This window comes from Bufo gargarizans, chromosome 5 (genome assembly GCF_014858855.1).
Source record: "Bufo gargarizans isolate SCDJY-AF-19 chromosome 5, ASM1485885v1, whole genome shotgun sequence".
In the NCBI taxonomy this organism is placed as follows: Eukaryota; Metazoa; Chordata; class Amphibia; order Anura; family Bufonidae; genus Bufo; species Bufo gargarizans.
Window position 1 is genome coordinate 454,288,203 of NC_058084.1, and position 17,152 is coordinate 454,305,354.

The 17,152-nt window shown below is 44.2% G+C and overlaps 1 protein-coding gene across 3 annotated transcripts in view; it reads right to left on the minus strand.

Moving 5' to 3' along the window:
* The window catches only part of CDK14 (cyclin dependent kinase 14), a 481,017-nt gene that overhangs the window by 358,388 nt on the left and 105,477 nt on the right, over positions 1 to 17,152 (minus strand). The window lies entirely within an intron of this gene.

The following is a 17,152-nucleotide window of genomic DNA, read 5'->3' on the forward strand; positions in this document are numbered from 1 at the left end:
TAGAGAGAGAGCTAAAAAGTATACGACCATTATCATTGCTGGTGCATACAAGCTGCTATTGAGGCAAGTTTGTACTTTGTAATACCTTGGAACTATGGGGGTCATTTTGCGGATCCGCAAAACCGGCCATGTGTATTCCGCATCCTACCGAACGGAACATGCATTCCCTAATAGTGCTATCCTTGTCCATAATGTGGACAAGAATAGGACATGTTTTATAATTTGGTGGACAATATGGAACGGACGTGCGGATGCGGACAGCACACAGAGTGCTGTCTGTGTGTTTTACTGCCCTATTGAAGTGAATGGATCCACATCCGACCCACAAAAAAATGACGATCTGATATGGACCCAAACCATGGTCGTGTGTACGAGCTCTGATTCAGCATGAAAAACTAATTACTTTAGTAATTTACTTTCTGTTCCAAAAAAGCTCCAGTTGTGAGATATTCTCCTTACTTTATTATAATGGCACCCCCTGGAGTTCAATCTGTAGAGTCGCATGCATGTCCACCTACTGAGGTGGTCACACATGCTCAGTTCCAGCCTTCAACTGCCACCAGTTATATGTATTGCTAGAAGCTGTGACAGTTACAGGGAGACAGCTGCAGAAGAGAAGTTCTGCTCCCTAAGCTGTGATGGGGACAAAGCTACACAAGAAAGGCCAAACCTCCTGACCTATGATAGAGAAAAGCTGACGTAGAAAAGGTACAAGCTTTGAGTAAGGACACTCCCCCAGAAACGTGATGGGAAGAAATCTGTAGCAGAAAGGACACACCCCTAAATTGTAACAGGGATGAAGCTAAAGTAGACAGGACATGCCCCCTAAACTAGGACAGGGAGAAAGCTGCAGCAGAAAGGACACACGTCCTGAGAAAGGGTATGCCCCATGAGCTGCCAGACGGAGGAGAATTTAGAAGCGCAATTGGAGCAGTGATTGGGGAGATCTCTGAATCCAGATGAAGTACAGGGTTGTTTCTAGCTTTGTTAAAACATGCTAGTAAAACCTTTCAATAGGCCTGGGCTGTATCAAGCACAGCCACTATACAATGTGAGGAGGCCACAGAAACCTCTTTAAAGAGGACCTTTCACCGCTCCTGACATGCCTGTTTTGATAGCTTCATGCATTCCCCATGTAATAACAATTCTAGAAAATCTATTCTTATGGCTCTATGTTGTGCCGTTCCTTTATTATTACTACTAGAAGTTATGAATGAATTGCTAGCAGTCTGCAGTAAGGGTACAGAGGGGAGGTAACCAGTTGGGGGCGTGTCCCTGCACAGACTGACTCTATCCAATCAGTGCTGCCATTGTCAGACTGTGCAGGTACACGCCCCCAACTGGTTACCTCCCCTCTGTACCCTTACTGCAGACTGCTAGCAATTTATTCATAACTTCTAGTAGTAATAATAAAGGAACGGCACAACATGCAGACATGAGAATAGATGCTCCATAATTGTTATTAAATGGGGAATACATGAAGCTATTAAAACAGGCAGGTCAGGAGCAAGGACAGGTCCTCTTTAAAGGACACCAATTTCTCATGAAACCCATTCAATACAATATTGCAACCTGCTAGCAAAACCCTTGACTGGCTGTAACACACAACAACCACTGGGTGACCGCTCATAAATAGACATCTCATGACAGAGTATCACAAAATCATGTTTGTTTTTTTTGTTTTTTTGCAAAGCTGGCACCATGCATCTTGGGATATGCTGAGCCAAGAGTTAAGGAGAACACTGTAGCATTTGATGTTAATCACTCTTAAAATGAGTCCTTGTAATTGTCCTATTTTTTTTTTATTTTTTTTTACAAAAAATAAGCCAAGTTTTCCTCCAAAATGTAATGCTATGAAGTACCTAACCAGAAAATACTCAGGACAGTCATCTAGAGTAGTCACATCAAGAAAAGGACGTGCTGTGAGAGAGTTACATTAGTGTTGATTTAATTGGGGAAATCCCTTGTGGTAAGTGTTCTATTGGGAACGCTTTCATGTTTAATTCATGAAAAATAAAAGAAATTCCTTGTGTATAATGAAGCTGAACAAAAATAAGTGAGGCTCATCTAAAGCAAAAGTCATAATAAAAACAAAATAAAAATAATAATAATAAAAACTATACCCATAAAAAAGGTATAAAATACAAGCATAGCATTAGTATGTTTACATACAGATATTTTATTAATTTTTTTTATATAAAAAAGATCGCGTTCCGTCCCCGCAGTGTCATTCATCGTCACCAAGTATCATAACAACACCTGCTACTTTTTCAGGAAACTCCAGGGAGACAATAAAATGGAGCCTTAATGGAAGATTAAATCCAAAACTACCTGACGCCTCTTACACAAACGGTGGGGATTATGTGTCTCATGCATCTTTTATGGCAGAAAACAGCTTGAGAATGTCACTCTTCATCACTGCAACGCAGGTATTAGGGGTATTTTTTATTTTTACGGAAAGAACCGTATCCAGCGGGGGGCACTTACTGTTAATTATGGGAAGTGTAAATATTAATTTAATAGCAATTATTCTCCTTTTGCGGAGTCTTAAAGTGAAACGCCACCTTTTTAGCTGCTTTAAAGTGAATCTCCACCGATTATCAGGTCCAAAATTCAATGCTTATAAAATATCTTTACAAAGGCCAGAGTTGCATTTTTTGATGGCGAGTTCCAAATCGCCTGCACAGAGACAGAGTTACAGTAAAGAGATTGTCCCATCCCATTTGGAGATGTATCGCTAAAATATGGTACCAATGTCAGATAAGAGCTCACTGTATACTGCTAATACATCTCAATACTAAACTGTATACAGTGAACTCCCCCTAGTGGTGGCTGCAGGTAGGCAGAGTTTTCACATCTAAAGGGGTTGGCCCATCTTAAACTTCACTAGGATATGCCACCAATGTCCAATAGGTACGGGACCCACCTCTTAGACCCACACCTATCTCTAGAACGGTGACCCGAAAGGGAACTAGGGCCCACTGTGCCTGGAAATGTAAACTCCGCTTAGGTTGGTTCAATTACTTCCATGGTTAGGCCTGGAGGGTAAAGTGTTCGAGAAAATAGCTATAAGTATCCACTGGAATGGTCATAAGTAGAGATGAGCGAAGTTTTGAAAAATTTGATCCGGCAGCTTCGCCGAACTTGGACAAGAAATTTGATTTGTTACAAATAAATTCATCACGAATCGCTATGTTAAAACCCTATTAAGCCTATGAATCAATGGGACTGTTTTTAACAGCCGCTTAGGCAGAAGTGCAACCATCTAACGGCCGGTCAAAATGGTAATACGCAAGGGAAATGGGTTTAAAAAACAAACAAAAAACACTCACCTCATCCACTTGCTTGCGCAGAGACAGTTCGGTCCTCTCGAGCGGAATATACCCGCCGAAGGACCTGCGCTGAGCGTGATGACGGCACCGCAAGCTCCCCGCATTATCACTTGGTGATGTCATCACTGATCATCACGCCCAGCGCAGGTCCTTCAGCAGGTCTTTGCCATTCAAGAGAGGAGCGGACTGTCTCTAGGCGAGCAAGTGGATGAGGTGTTTTTTTTCATCCGTTCTAAGACAACTCTAGTTGCCACTTTAGGAAAAATTATTTGTTACCACGAAGCGGAAGGAAATACGGCTTTGCGACAAATTTTTCCTAAACTTCGGATCGAATTCAGCTTCAGATGCTTCGATTCACTCAACACTAGTCATAAGTGTTAGATCGGTCCAACTTATGGGCCCCCACTTGCTAGAATAGGGTTCCTGTGCTTTGCTTCACCTGTGCTCTGCATGCACCCTCTCGTTTAATTTAAAGTCGCCAAACACCTGCGAAATGATTATCAGCAAGACCCTAATGGCTAGAGAAGCATGGCGTCTTTGGTAGTCACAAGTAGCGGTAAAATTGTGGCTTTTTGTGGTGCTTGCACCCCGGTTATGCCGCAATTTAAGCGCGATTTGCTGGATGACTCTAGCCTTATATTGCACACAGCATAACGTTCTTCTACGCAGGGTCCATAAATATGTGTTAATGCCTGCACAACCGACTTCTTATTTACAGGACGTTCCCAGAATCCCGAGACATCACATAAAGCATTTCTACAGCAGTAAAATAAAAATGTGCAGCGTTCGGAAAATGTGTGTTCTCAGAGAGTGTGATATCTTTATCCGTACACCCCGAGGCTGCCTGCACTTTCATCCCTGAGAAACAGATTTACCGAAGGAAGGATTTTTTTTTTTCATATAAAGTTCTTCATTAGCATAAGAAAACTTCTAGGGAAGGATTTTTTTTTTTTTGGGGGGGGGGGGGGAATAAGAAGGGAGTTGACAAGTTCCCTTTAAAGGGAGTATGTCAGCAGTTTTGATCATGCTAAAATGCTGACAGCAGGACAAACAATTTGTGAAGCTTTTATTAACAGGAGTAGTGCGACTATGAACTTTTAGTCTGCAAGATTCTGCTCCTACAAGTGTCCTGCAGAGCTTCAGTGTGAAGTGTTCTCTGCTTTGAGTTGCTTCACAGCCTGCGGATGACAGCTGTAGCATTCAACCAGGAGACCAGTACAGATGTCATTCAGAGTAGAGGGGAAGGGATACGAAGCAGCTCAACTCAAACAGCACAGTGAAGCCCCACCTCCTGGACACTTGCAAGATCAGAATCTGGCAGAATAAAACTCCATATTCATACTACTCTTGACAAGAAAAGCTCCTGCTCTACCCAGTCCTACCTAGCACTGTCAGCAGTTTAACATGGTCAAAAATGCTGACAGATGCCTTTTAATGTACAGTGGGATGCAAAAGTTTGGGCAACCTTGTTAATAGTCATAATTTTCCTGTAAAAATCGTTGGTTGTTACGATAAAAAAATGTCAGTTAAATATATCATATAGGAGACACACGCAGTGATATTTGAGAAGTGAAATGAAGTTTATTGGAGTTACAGAAAGTGTGCTATAATTGTTTAAACAAAATTAGGCAGGTTCATACATTTGGGCACCACAAAAAATAAATGAAATCAATATTTAGTAGATCCTCCTTGTGCAGAAATTACAGCCTCTAAACACTTCCTGTAGGTTCCAATGAGAGTCTGGATTCTGGTTGAAGGTATTTTGGACCATTCCTCTTTACAATACATCTTTAGTTCATTCAGGTTTGATGGCTTCCGAGCATGGACAGCTCTCTAAGTCACACCACAGATTTTCAATTATATCCAGGTCTGGGGACTGAGATGGCCATTCCAGAACGTTGTACTTGTTCCTCTGCATAAATGCCTTAGTGGATTTTGAGCACTGTTTAGGGTCGTTGTCTTGTTGAAAGATCCAGCCCCGACGCAGCTTCAGCTTTGTCACAGATTCCTGGACATTGGTCTCCAGAATCTGCTGATACCGAGTGGAATCCATGCGTCCCTCAACTTTGACAAGATTTCCAGTCCCTGCACTGGCCACACAGCCCCACAGCATGATGGAACCACCACCATATTTTACTGTAGGTAGCAGGTGTTTTTCTTGGAATGCAGTGTTCTTTTTCCTCCATGCATAACGCCCCTTGTTATGGCCAAATAACTCAATTTTAGTTTCATCAGTCCACAGCACCTTATTCCAAAATGAAGCTGGCTTGTCCAAATGTGCTTTAGCCCACCTCAAGCGGGACTTTTTGTGCTGTGGGCGGATTAAAGGCTTCCTCTGCATCCCTCTCGCATACAGCATCTCCTTGTGTAAAGTGCGCCGAATGGTTGAACGATGCACAGTGACTCCATCTGCAGCAAGATGATGCTGTAGGTCTTTGGTGCTGGTCTGTGGGTTGACTGACTGTTCTCACCATTCGTCGCTTCTGTCTATCCGAGATTTTTCTTGGTCGGCCACTTCGAGCCTTAACTTGACCTGAGCCTGTGGTCTTCCATTTCCTCAAAATGTTCCTAACTGTGGAAACAGACGGCGGAAATCTCTGAGACAGCTTTCTGTATCCATCCCCTAAACCATGATGGTGAACAATCTGTGTCTTCAGGTCATTTGAGAGTTGTTTTGAGACCCCCATGTTGCTACTCTTCAGAGAAAATTAAAAGGGGAGGGAAACTTACAATTGACCCCCTTAAATACTCTCTCATACTTGGACTTACCTGTGTATGTAGGTCAGGGGTCACTGAGCTTACCAAGCCAATTTGAGTTCCAATAATTAGTTCTAAAGGTTTTGGAATCAATAAAATAACAACAACCGTGCCCAAATTTATGCATCTGCCTAATTTTGTTTAAACAATTATAGCACACTTTCTGTAAATCCAATAAACTTCATTTCACTTCTCAAATATCACTGTGTGTGTCTCCTATATGATATATTTAACTGACATTTTTTTATCGTAACAACCAACGATTTATAAAGGAAAATAATGACGATTAACAAGGTTGCCCAAACTTTCGCATCCCACTGTATGTCCCTCTGATGATTCTGCACAACCTCTTCTCTGTGATTGGTAAGAACCAGGACGAAATCTTGTGTGTGTGTGTATATATACAGTTGCAAGAAAAAGCATGGATTTCTGCACAAAATGGTCATAAAATGTGATCTGATCTTCATCTAAGTCACAACCATAGACAATCACAGTCTGCTTAAACTAATAACACACAAAGAATTAAATGTTACCATGTTTTTATTTAACACACCATGTAAACATTCACAGTGCAGGTGGAAAAAGTATGTGAACCCCTAGACTAATGACATCTCCAAGAGCTAATTGGAGTGAGGTATCAGCCAACTGGAGTCCAATCAATGAGATGAGATTGGAGGTGTTGGTTACAGCTGCCCTGCCCTATAAAAAACACACACCAGTTCTGGGTTTGCTTTTCACAAGAAGCATTGCCTGATGTGAATGATGCCTCGCACAAAAGATCTCTCAGAAGACCTACGAGTAAGAATTGTTGACTTGCATAAAGCTGGAAAGGGTTATAAAAGTTTCTCCAAAAGCCTTGCTGTTCATCAGTCCACGGTAAGACAAATTGTCTATAAATGGAGAAAGTTCAGCACTGCTGCTACTCTCCCTAGGAGTGGCTGTCCTGTAAAGATGACTGCAAGAGCACAGCGCAGACTGCACAATGAGGTGAAGAAGAATCCTAGAGTGTCAGCTAAAGACTTACAAAACTCTTTGGCATATGCTAACATCCCTGTTAGCGAATCTACGATATGTAAAACATTAAACAAGAATGGGAGGATACCACAGAGGAAGCCACTGCTGTCCAAAAAAAAACATTGCTGCAAGTTTACAGTTTGCACAAGAGCACCTGGATGTTCCACAGCAGTACTGGCAAAATATTCTGTGGACAGATGAAACCAAAGTTCAGTTGTTTGGAAGAAACACACAACACTATGTGTGGAGACAAAGAGGCACAGCACACCAACATCAATACCTCATCCCAACTGTGAAGTATGGTGGTGGGGGCATCATGGTTTGGGGCGGCTTCGCTGCGTCAGGGTCTGGACGGATTGCCATCATCGAAGGAAAAATCACTTCCCAAGCTTATCAAGACATTTTGCAGGAGAACTTAAAGAGGACCTTTTACCTGGAAAAACATTGTGAACTAAGTATCCTGACATATACAGCGGCGCCCAGGGATCTCACTGCACTTACTATTATCCCTGGGCGCCGCTCCGATCTCTCGTTATGTCCTCCGGTATCTTCGCTCAGTAGGCGAAGACTTAGGACTCTTGGTTATAGTAGGCGGAGACTGCCCTTGTTCTGCTGGGCATCTCCTCCTCCTAGGCTGTAGCGCTGGCCAATCGCAACGCACAGCTCACAGCCTGGGAGTTTTTTTTTCTCCCAGGTTGTGAGCTGTGCGCTGCGATTGGCCAGCGCTACAGCCTAGGAGGAGGAGACACCCAGCAGAACAAGGGCAGTCTTCGCCTACTATAACTTACTGAGCGAAGATACCGGAGGACAAAACGGGAGAACGGAGCGGCGCCCAGGGATAATAGTAAGTGCAGTGAGATCCCTGGGCGCCGCTGTATATGTCAGGATACTTAGTTCACAATGTTTTTCCAGGTGAAAGGTCCTCTTTAAGGCCATCTGTCCACCAACTGAAAGCTCAACAGAAGATGGGTGTTGCAACAGGACAACGACCCAAAGCATAGAAGTAAATCAACAACAGAATGGCTTAAACAGAAGAAAATACGCCTTCTGGAGCGACCCAGTCAGAGTCCTGACCTCAACCCGATTGAGATGCTGTGGCATGACCTCAAGAAAGCGATTCACACCAGACATCCCAAGAATATTGCTGAACTGAAACAGTTCTATAAAGAGGAACGGTCAAGAATTACTCCTGACCATTGTGCACGTCTGATCTGCAACTACAGGAAACGTTTGGTTGAAGTTATTGCTGCCAAAGGAGGTTCAACCAGTTATTAAATCCAAGGGTTCACATACTTTTTCCACCTGCACTGTGAATGTTTACATGGTGCGTTCAATAAAAACATGGTAACACTTAATTCTTTGTGTGTTATTAGTTTAAGCAGACGGTGATTGTCTATTGTTGTGACTTACATGAAGATCAGATCACATTTTAGGACCAATTTATGCAGAAATCCATATCATTCCAAAAGGGTTCACATACTTTTTCTTGCAACTGTATATATATAAGAAAGTCTAATCCTGCCCACTAGGAGGCCAGTGCGTGCATCCAAATTCTTCCTCAGCCAATGTCTGACAGTTCCTGAGTATTTAAGACACCTTTCCCAGTGGGAGAATGCCTAAGCTTTAGGTTTACTAGTCTCTAGTGACCAGGAAACATGTATTCCTTGTTTGACTATCCATGTACCTTACTCTACCTGGACTACCGATGCTGACCTCTAGCCTCCTGCCCAGACCTTAGCCAGTTTTTTTGCATTGCCCTACTGTCACCTGCCCTGACCTCAGACTTTCTTACCAATATGTTAGTACACTGCATGCCCTGACCTTGGCCTGCCTCCTGACTATGTGACTAACCCCTGGGGCCTTGCACTGGTGTCAGCTGCCAACTACACTGGGACTACTCCTGGAGGTAGCTGCCTGGTTGGTTTCCTTGCAGCGAAGTTCAGATACCTATATAGGGCTTAAAGGGCGAAATCCAGGGGACAGACCCTTAGGTCTAGCCCAAAGCCAAACCGGTTAGCTGGCACAGTGGGTCGACACCCATTGGCGCTAACTTTCCCCCCATTTGCCATGTGCAATATGAAAAAAGTTGCCTTTGATGGCAACTCCTTTAAGAACCCATACTACTACGCTATGAAGGATCAACATAGCAAGGAATGCACAGAAGCTTATGGAGGAACATGAATACATGGAGCGGCCGCGGCATTGTGGATTATTATTGTAAGGGCTATGATCTCCATTGATGGCAAGTAATTTCAAAGCGAAAATCGCACAGTTAAATCATAGATTTTTCCTCCTAGGGTTTCCATAAATGTTCCAGATTTTCTATTGTATGAAAAATGTTCTGAAATTGGCCAATTTTCAAGAATGAGCATTAAATAGAGTAAAATTTCCTGTAGGATGTTACACTAGCCGCCGTCCTCATCCCCGGTGAATTCATCAGTATAACTTACACAAGGTGTGCCTGTCCTACCTCACAATGCCATCATTCAACCTTGGAAAAGCAGACTTTAATCAGTCAGTGCGACAAATTCTGCGAGAGCGCCGTTCACCGCAATGCTGTATATAATGTGGCAAAGTCTGTGAGGTGATGAAAGCGCAGATGTCCCTTTGTTATACAGTTCTAAAATCCCTATACTAATATGATCTAGTGAAACTTCTTTAGTTCGTCATCCGGTAATCCAAAAATGATCAAATGACAGAATAAATCCAGCAATTATGATCGTCCTGGAAGAGTGTGAGACCAAACCACAGGGGGGTGCTGCTGAGTCAGGCGTCCTGGGTGCGGAGAGCCAGAGGGCACAACACTGCCTTGGTCAGGGTATTTAGATACAGGGCTAAGGGTCCTACTACGTATCTGTCCATAACGAATGCTGATCGCCAATGTAGCAAATCGCTTGTTTATAAATTTCATGTTGCAACTATTGGAAGAGATCTGAATGATCGTCCTTGTGATCATTCGTTCCCTTACACCTCTCATATTGTTGCATTAGTGTTGGCTGCACATCCCTTTTACATGAGGTGATGCAGTGAAGACGATTGTTTATATGCCCACATAAGAGGTTCAATTGACAGATTCCCTTTAAGGGCAGACTTACACTGCAGAATGATCAGGAATGAACAATCGTATGAACGATCATTCAGCTGATCATTGCATCATATAATGGGCCCTTAGGCCCCTTTCACACGTGCGGATGCGATGCGTGAGTTGAACGCATTGCACCCGCACTGAATCCCGACCTATTAATTTCTATGGGGCTGTTCACATGAGCGGTGATTTTCACGCATCACTTGTGCGTTGCGTGAAAATCGCAGCATGCTCTATTTTGTGCGTTTTTCACGTAACGCAGGCCCCATAGAAATGAATGGGGTTGCGTGAAAATCGCAAGCATCCGCAAGCAAGTGCAGATGCGGTGCGGTTTTCACGCACGATTGCTAGGAGACGATCGGGATGGAGACCCGATCATTATTATTTTCCCTTATAACATGGTTATAAGGGAAAATAATAGCATTCTGAATACAGAATGCATAGTAAAATAGCGCTGGAGGGGTTAAAAAAATAATAATAATAATTTAACTCTCCTTAGTCCACTTGATCGCGAAGCCGACATCTCCTTCTGTCTTGATCTTATCTGTGTGGAGGAACAGGACCTGTGGTGACGTCACTCCGGTCATCACATGATCCATCACCATGGTAAAAGATCATGTGATGACTGGAGTGACGTCACCACAGGTCCTGTTCCTCCACACAGCACAGAAGACAGACAGAAGGAGATGCCGGGTGCGCGATCAAGTGGATTAAGGTGAGTTAAATTATTTTTTATTTTTTTAACGCCTCCAGCGCTATTTTACTATGCATTCTGTATTCAGAATGATATTATTTTCCCTTATAACCATGTTATAAGGGAAAACACGGGCGTTGCGGGAAAATGTGCAGGTGCGTTGCGGGAACACGCGCGATTTTTCTGCGCGAGTGCAAAACATTGCAATGCGTTTTGCACTCTCGTGAGAAAAATCACGCATGTTTGGTACCCAAACCCGAACTTCTTCACAGAAGTTCGGGCTTGGGATCGGTGTTCCGTAGATTGTATTATTTTCCCTTATAACATGGTTATAAGGGAAAATAATAGCATTCTGAATACAGAACGCATAGTAAAATAGCGCTGGAGGTAGGGGTGGGCGATATGGCCTAAAATCTATATTGCGATATAATTTTAAGCATGTGCGATATGCGATATGCGATATATATTGCGATATATTGTTTTCTATATTGGGGGGGGGTTTAAATATTTTTTTTTTTTACTTTTTATTTATTAACTATTGGCCTCATTAAGGGCTAGAACCCTTGTCATATTCACCCTAATAGAGCTCTATTAGGGTGAATAGGACTTTACACTCTCCCTGCTGCCCTGTGCATAGTACACACAACAGCAGGGAGCTGACCATGGCGCCAGCCTCTTATCTGCCCCCCCCCAGCCTCTTATCTGCCCCCCCCCCCCAGCCTCTGATCTGCCCCCCCCCCCCAGCCTCTGATCTGCCCCCCCCCCCCAGCCTCTGATCTGCCCCCCCCAGCCTCTGATCTGCCCCCCCAGCCTCTGATCTGCCCCCCTTCCCCAGCCTCTGATCTGCCCCCCTTCCCCAGCCTCTGATCTGCCCCCCTTCCCCAGCCTCTGATCTGCCCCCCTTCCCCAGCCTCTGATCTGCCCCCCTTCCCCAGCCTCTGATCTGCCCCCCTTCCCCAGCCTCTGATCTTCTCCCCAGCCTCTGATCTGCCTCCCCCAGCCTCTGATCTTCTCCCCAGCCTCTGATCTGCCCCCCTTCCCCAGCCTCTGATCTTCTCCCCAGCCTCTGATCTGCCCCCCTTCCCCAGCCTCTGATCTGCCCCCCTTCCCCAGCCTCTGATCTGCCCCCCTTCCCCAGCCTCTGATATGTCACCCTTCCCCAGCCTCTGATATGTCACCCTTCCCCAGCCTCTGATCTTCTCCCCCTGCCTCTGATATGTCCCCTCTGGTAACGCAACGCAACGTATTGGTGGCAGTGGCCACAGGGTCCCCCTCCTCCCCCCATCATTGGTGGCAGTTTGCAGTTCCGATCGGAGCCCCAGCAGTGTAATGCTGGGGCTCCGATCGGTTACCATGGCAGCCAGGAGTCACGCTGCTGAAGTCCTGGCTGCCATGGTATGTTAGTGAGCAGAGAGCAGCGCATTATACTCACGTGCGCTGTGGCCGCCGGTCGCTCCTTCTCATAGGTCTGTAAGCATTAGCAATCCGCCGCACAGACAGAAGAAGCAGCGACCGCCGGCCACAGCGCACGTGAGTATAATGCGCTGCTCTCTGCTCACTAACATACCATGGCAGCCAGGACTTCAGCAGCGTGACTCCTGGCTGCCATGGTAACCGATCGGAGCCCCAGCATTACACTGCTGGGGCTCCGATCGGAACTGCAAACTGCCACCAATGATGGGGGGGGAGGAGGGGGACCCTGTGGGATATGGCCGGCACATTCATTGGTAGCGCAGTGGCCACAGTCCCTCCCCTCCTCCTCCTACTCTGTCCTCATTGGTGTTCAGCGGCAGCCGCGCACAGTGGGGAGGGAGGGACTCCCTCCTCCTCCCTCCTCCCCCCTCCGCTGTGCCGGCCGGCTCAGGAGAAAATGATCATATCGCGGTCCGGCGATATAGGCGATATGGCGAAAATCCATATCGTGGCCCAAATTCATATCGCATATCGCCTATATCGCCTATACCGCCCACCCCTAGCTGGAGGGGTTAAAAAAAAAAAATATTTAACTCACCTTAATCCACTTGCTCGCGTAGCCCGGCTTCTCTTCTGTCTTTCTTCTGTGCTGTGTGGAGGAACAGGACCTGTGGTGACATCACTCCGATCATCACATGATCCATCACATGATCTTTTCCCATGGTGATGGATCATGTGATGACCGGAGTGACGTCACCACAGGTCCTCTTTCTCCACACAGCACAGAAGACAGAGAGAAGAGAAGCCGGGCTGCGCGGGCAAGTGGATTAAGGTGAGTGAAATTATTATTTCTTTATTTTTTTAACCCCTCCAGCCCTATTGTACTATGCAGTCTGTATTCAGAATGCTATTATTTTCCCTTATAACCATGTTATAAGGGAAAATAATAATGATCGGGTCTCCATCCCGATCGTCCCCTAGCAACCGTGCGTGAAAATCGCACCGCATTCGCACTTGCTTGCGGATGCTTGCGATTTTCACACAACCCCATTCACTTCTATGGGGCCTGCGTTACGTGAAAAACACACAAAATAGAGCATGCTGCGATTTTCACGCAACGCATAAGTGATGCATGAAAATCACCGCTCATGTGCACAGCCCCATAGAAATGAATGGGTCGGGATTCAGTGCGGGTGCAATGCGTTCAACTCACGCATCGCATCCGCGCGGAATACTCGCCCGTGTGAAAGGGCCCTAAAGGGAATCTGTCAGCAGTTTTATGCTGCCCAAATTAAGGACAGGATAAACTGGGGACAGATTCCCTGTGTAAAATGCTGGATCACTTAGGGACAGGTCACATCACCGATTATTCTTCAGTTCTTCTGAAGAACAGAAAAATAAAGAGAAAAAAAACGGATCCTGTAAAAAAAAAAAATTAAAAAAAGGATCCTGTACAGAAAAAATTTAAAAAAAAAAGGGATCCTGAGCATCAGTTATGGACATTTGGCATCTGTTTTAGCCATTGAATGCAGGACTTTTTTTTTCCATCAAAAAAAATGGATCTCAGACAGAAATGGTTAAACCGGATGCCAAAAGTGCAGAACTGATGCAAAGAATCAGTTTTTTTCGTTATTTTTCTGTTCTTCAGAAAAACTGAAAAATAAACGGTGATGTGAACTCAACCTTATGTGAATTGACTATTATACTGACTTCCAGGAGGACTCCAGAGCTGGAGCTGCTCAATTTCAGCATAATAGCTGGGACAATTGAAGCAAGCGACCCAATGTTTTTCTAAGGAAATTTTTCACTAGTTTACTTTATACTGCCCTTAGATTCGGGACCATAAAACTGGTAATAGATTCCCTTTAAATGGTTCCTTCCATCAAAAAAGGGGATTTTTAACAAATTGGAGGCCCACATTTGCAAAAATTAGATCTCCTACATTTTGGCATAAATTGTGACATAATGTGGTAAAATTTGTCCCATCTAGGTTTACAGAAATGTTCCGCAGTGTGGCTTAGTGAAAAAGGGGTGTGGCTTTGCTGAAAAGGGCGTGGTTTACGAGTGCATCACAATTCGGGAGCCACATTCTGCTGCAAAGTAAACTAAACAATAGTTGGTATAAAATTGTACAAGTGTCTATCCCTGCATCACATATATCATCCAGCCTGAGCCCCTGTGACAAATCTGGTGCAGGTCTAAGCTTAAGCCATCTACACTTTTTTAGTACATCTGCCCCATTCATAGAAAACACATTAAAAAAAAATTTGGGCAATTTCCATTCATGATTTTAGATTCATATATATTACATCGTGAATATGGCAATTGTGAACTCATTATATTTAATGTAACCACAAAAATATTCGGATTAGTCCAAAACAGGACGAATCCGAATCTATTATCACTAATAGTAGGTGTAGAATTAGGATAACAGTTCGACAGCTCTATTGTTCTCTTGGTCCACTTAGATATACGGTAGATGTCCACAGAAGATCCCTCCATTGATCAGTGTAATGTGTGATGCTCTACAGTCACTACAGAAGGACTCTCTGTGGTCACAGTGATGGTCTGACTGAGAGAGTTAAAGGGAACCTGTCACCAGTTTTATGGTGTCCTAACTAAGGGCAACATAAATAAGTGACTGATTCACCGGGTCACTTTCTTTAATTGACCCAGTCAATCTGCCAACATCTTGTATTGAAAAGCTCCAGCTGATAATGGTGAGTCATGAATATTCATGAGCTCCTGACTCTCCCCGCCCACCTGCTGCTGATTGACAGTTTCATTCCATATGAATCAGCAGCAGGTGGGCAGGGGAGTGGCTATAGCTCTGAATTAAATAAACGCTGGACTCAATGACATCATGCTGGACTCAAATCAGCTCATTAGCATGCGGCATCTTTGTGTGTATATTATGAGGTAACCATCTGTCACACCAGTAAGTGAATACATCTAAGGTACTTTTTAGTAGTTAATGATTGTATATAATTAGTTAGATTATAATCAAATATCCACATGACAGGTTCCCTTTAAGCAAGATTGTCTGTTGTGCTAAAAGTCCAAACACAGTTACTGAGCCAGGACAGGACGTAGAATACATGGAGTGACTTCCAATACTATCCAGAAAACCTCCCGCCCTATGGAATTTTTCTGTCAATTGACCCATTACTAGCAGCTGCCATAATAACCCACCCTACTGAACTCCGGGGCGGGTTTGGTATTTCTGGGGTCTCTTGTTGCACCACTAAGCTCTGTCAGAACTAACTGAATTCATCAGAGAGCCGATCTGACAGCTCCATCTATAACCCTTATCTCTGGCTCCATAGCAGCTCATAAACACTCAGTAAAGCTAAATTATGATCAAATAATTAGAATATGGTTAAATAAGTGTTAATGAGCTGTCAGGAGTGAAGAAATAATGGCTATGGATCGCGCCGTCAGAGCAGCTTTTTGATAGATTCACCGAGAAGAAGGAACAGTCTGCAGATTCAGTGAAACTGAAAGGTGTAAGAAACAAACTGTTAAATTTTTTTTTTATAAAATCCAACTGGAAAAATGATGTTTAGTAGAATGCAATAATAAAAAATATGCCCTAAAGGGTGTAAAAGACCAAACATATTACTGCTATCTTACAGACATACAACTAATGAATAACACCAAAAATACATCCAGGAGACATTCCCTTTGATGCCGCCGCACATCACTTTAAATCTTAAATAAGAGATCAGCGGCCAATTTTAAGGGCTGTTTACTTTTACATCTTGCGTGTTACCTGCAGTAGAACCTGCGAGTCTGCACCATTAGGCATTGTGATCTAGGCATTAATCTAAGCTCCATAGAAATACATGTGGGCAGCGGATTCATTCCAGTTTACCGCTTTCATCTGGATTTAAGAAACTGTTATGATACATTTATAGTGTAACCTTTATTACATTTAAAGGGGGTTTTCTGGGTATTCAATATTGAGGACATATCCTAAGGATAGGTCATCAATATCAGATCAGTGAGGGGTCTGACTCCTGGCACCCATGTGGATCAGCTGTTGTAGGGGCCATAGTGCTGAAACGAGCAATGCAGCCTCTTTCTGCAGCTCTGCCCCTTTCAAGTGTATGGGATAGAGCTGCAATACCAAGACCAGCCACTATGCAATAGACTGCGCTGTGCTTGATTTACAATGAGGAGGCCTCAAGGCTTGGATGCAGATTCGGACCCCCACCGATCAGAGGCATTGCAATTCATCATATACAGAGATCCCTAACAATATATTCGGCATGATTTACATAGACGTAGACCATATATATTCTGGGCTGGATTCAACATAAAGCACATGGGACAGCTGTCCTGGTGCTACCACCACCTTGGTCACCTAGGAGATGTTCACCACCCACCCTTACTGATACGAGTTAGCTGATTCTATCCAGTTAAGAAGTGGGGGAACATTGCTACCACCTGGTCCCAGAGCTAAGATGTGGCCCCCACCCCCATATTAAGAATATGTGATTAACATCTGTGTGAACATGGCCTAAAAGGGTTGCCCCACGATAATACAAGATAGGTGGTAAGTATCTGGTCTGAGGACCTGTGTTATGGTGGGACATCCCCTTTTTCCTCTTCCAATCCATATCCCTTGTCAACGGTGAGCCCCCTTTACTACTAGTCAGTTGGGGGCGCTCTTCTCACTCAGCTATGTATAATATGGCTTCCCAGGGATCTTCTGCAATATGTGGTGTTGGTGGCCAATTGCTGGGGCTTCCAGAGGCCAGTTCTATATATATATACACATGTCTAAGGTCTAATGACCAAAATAAGTGGTACTAGTCGATATGTACGGTAGCAAAGTATTGGTGCGCGTTATAT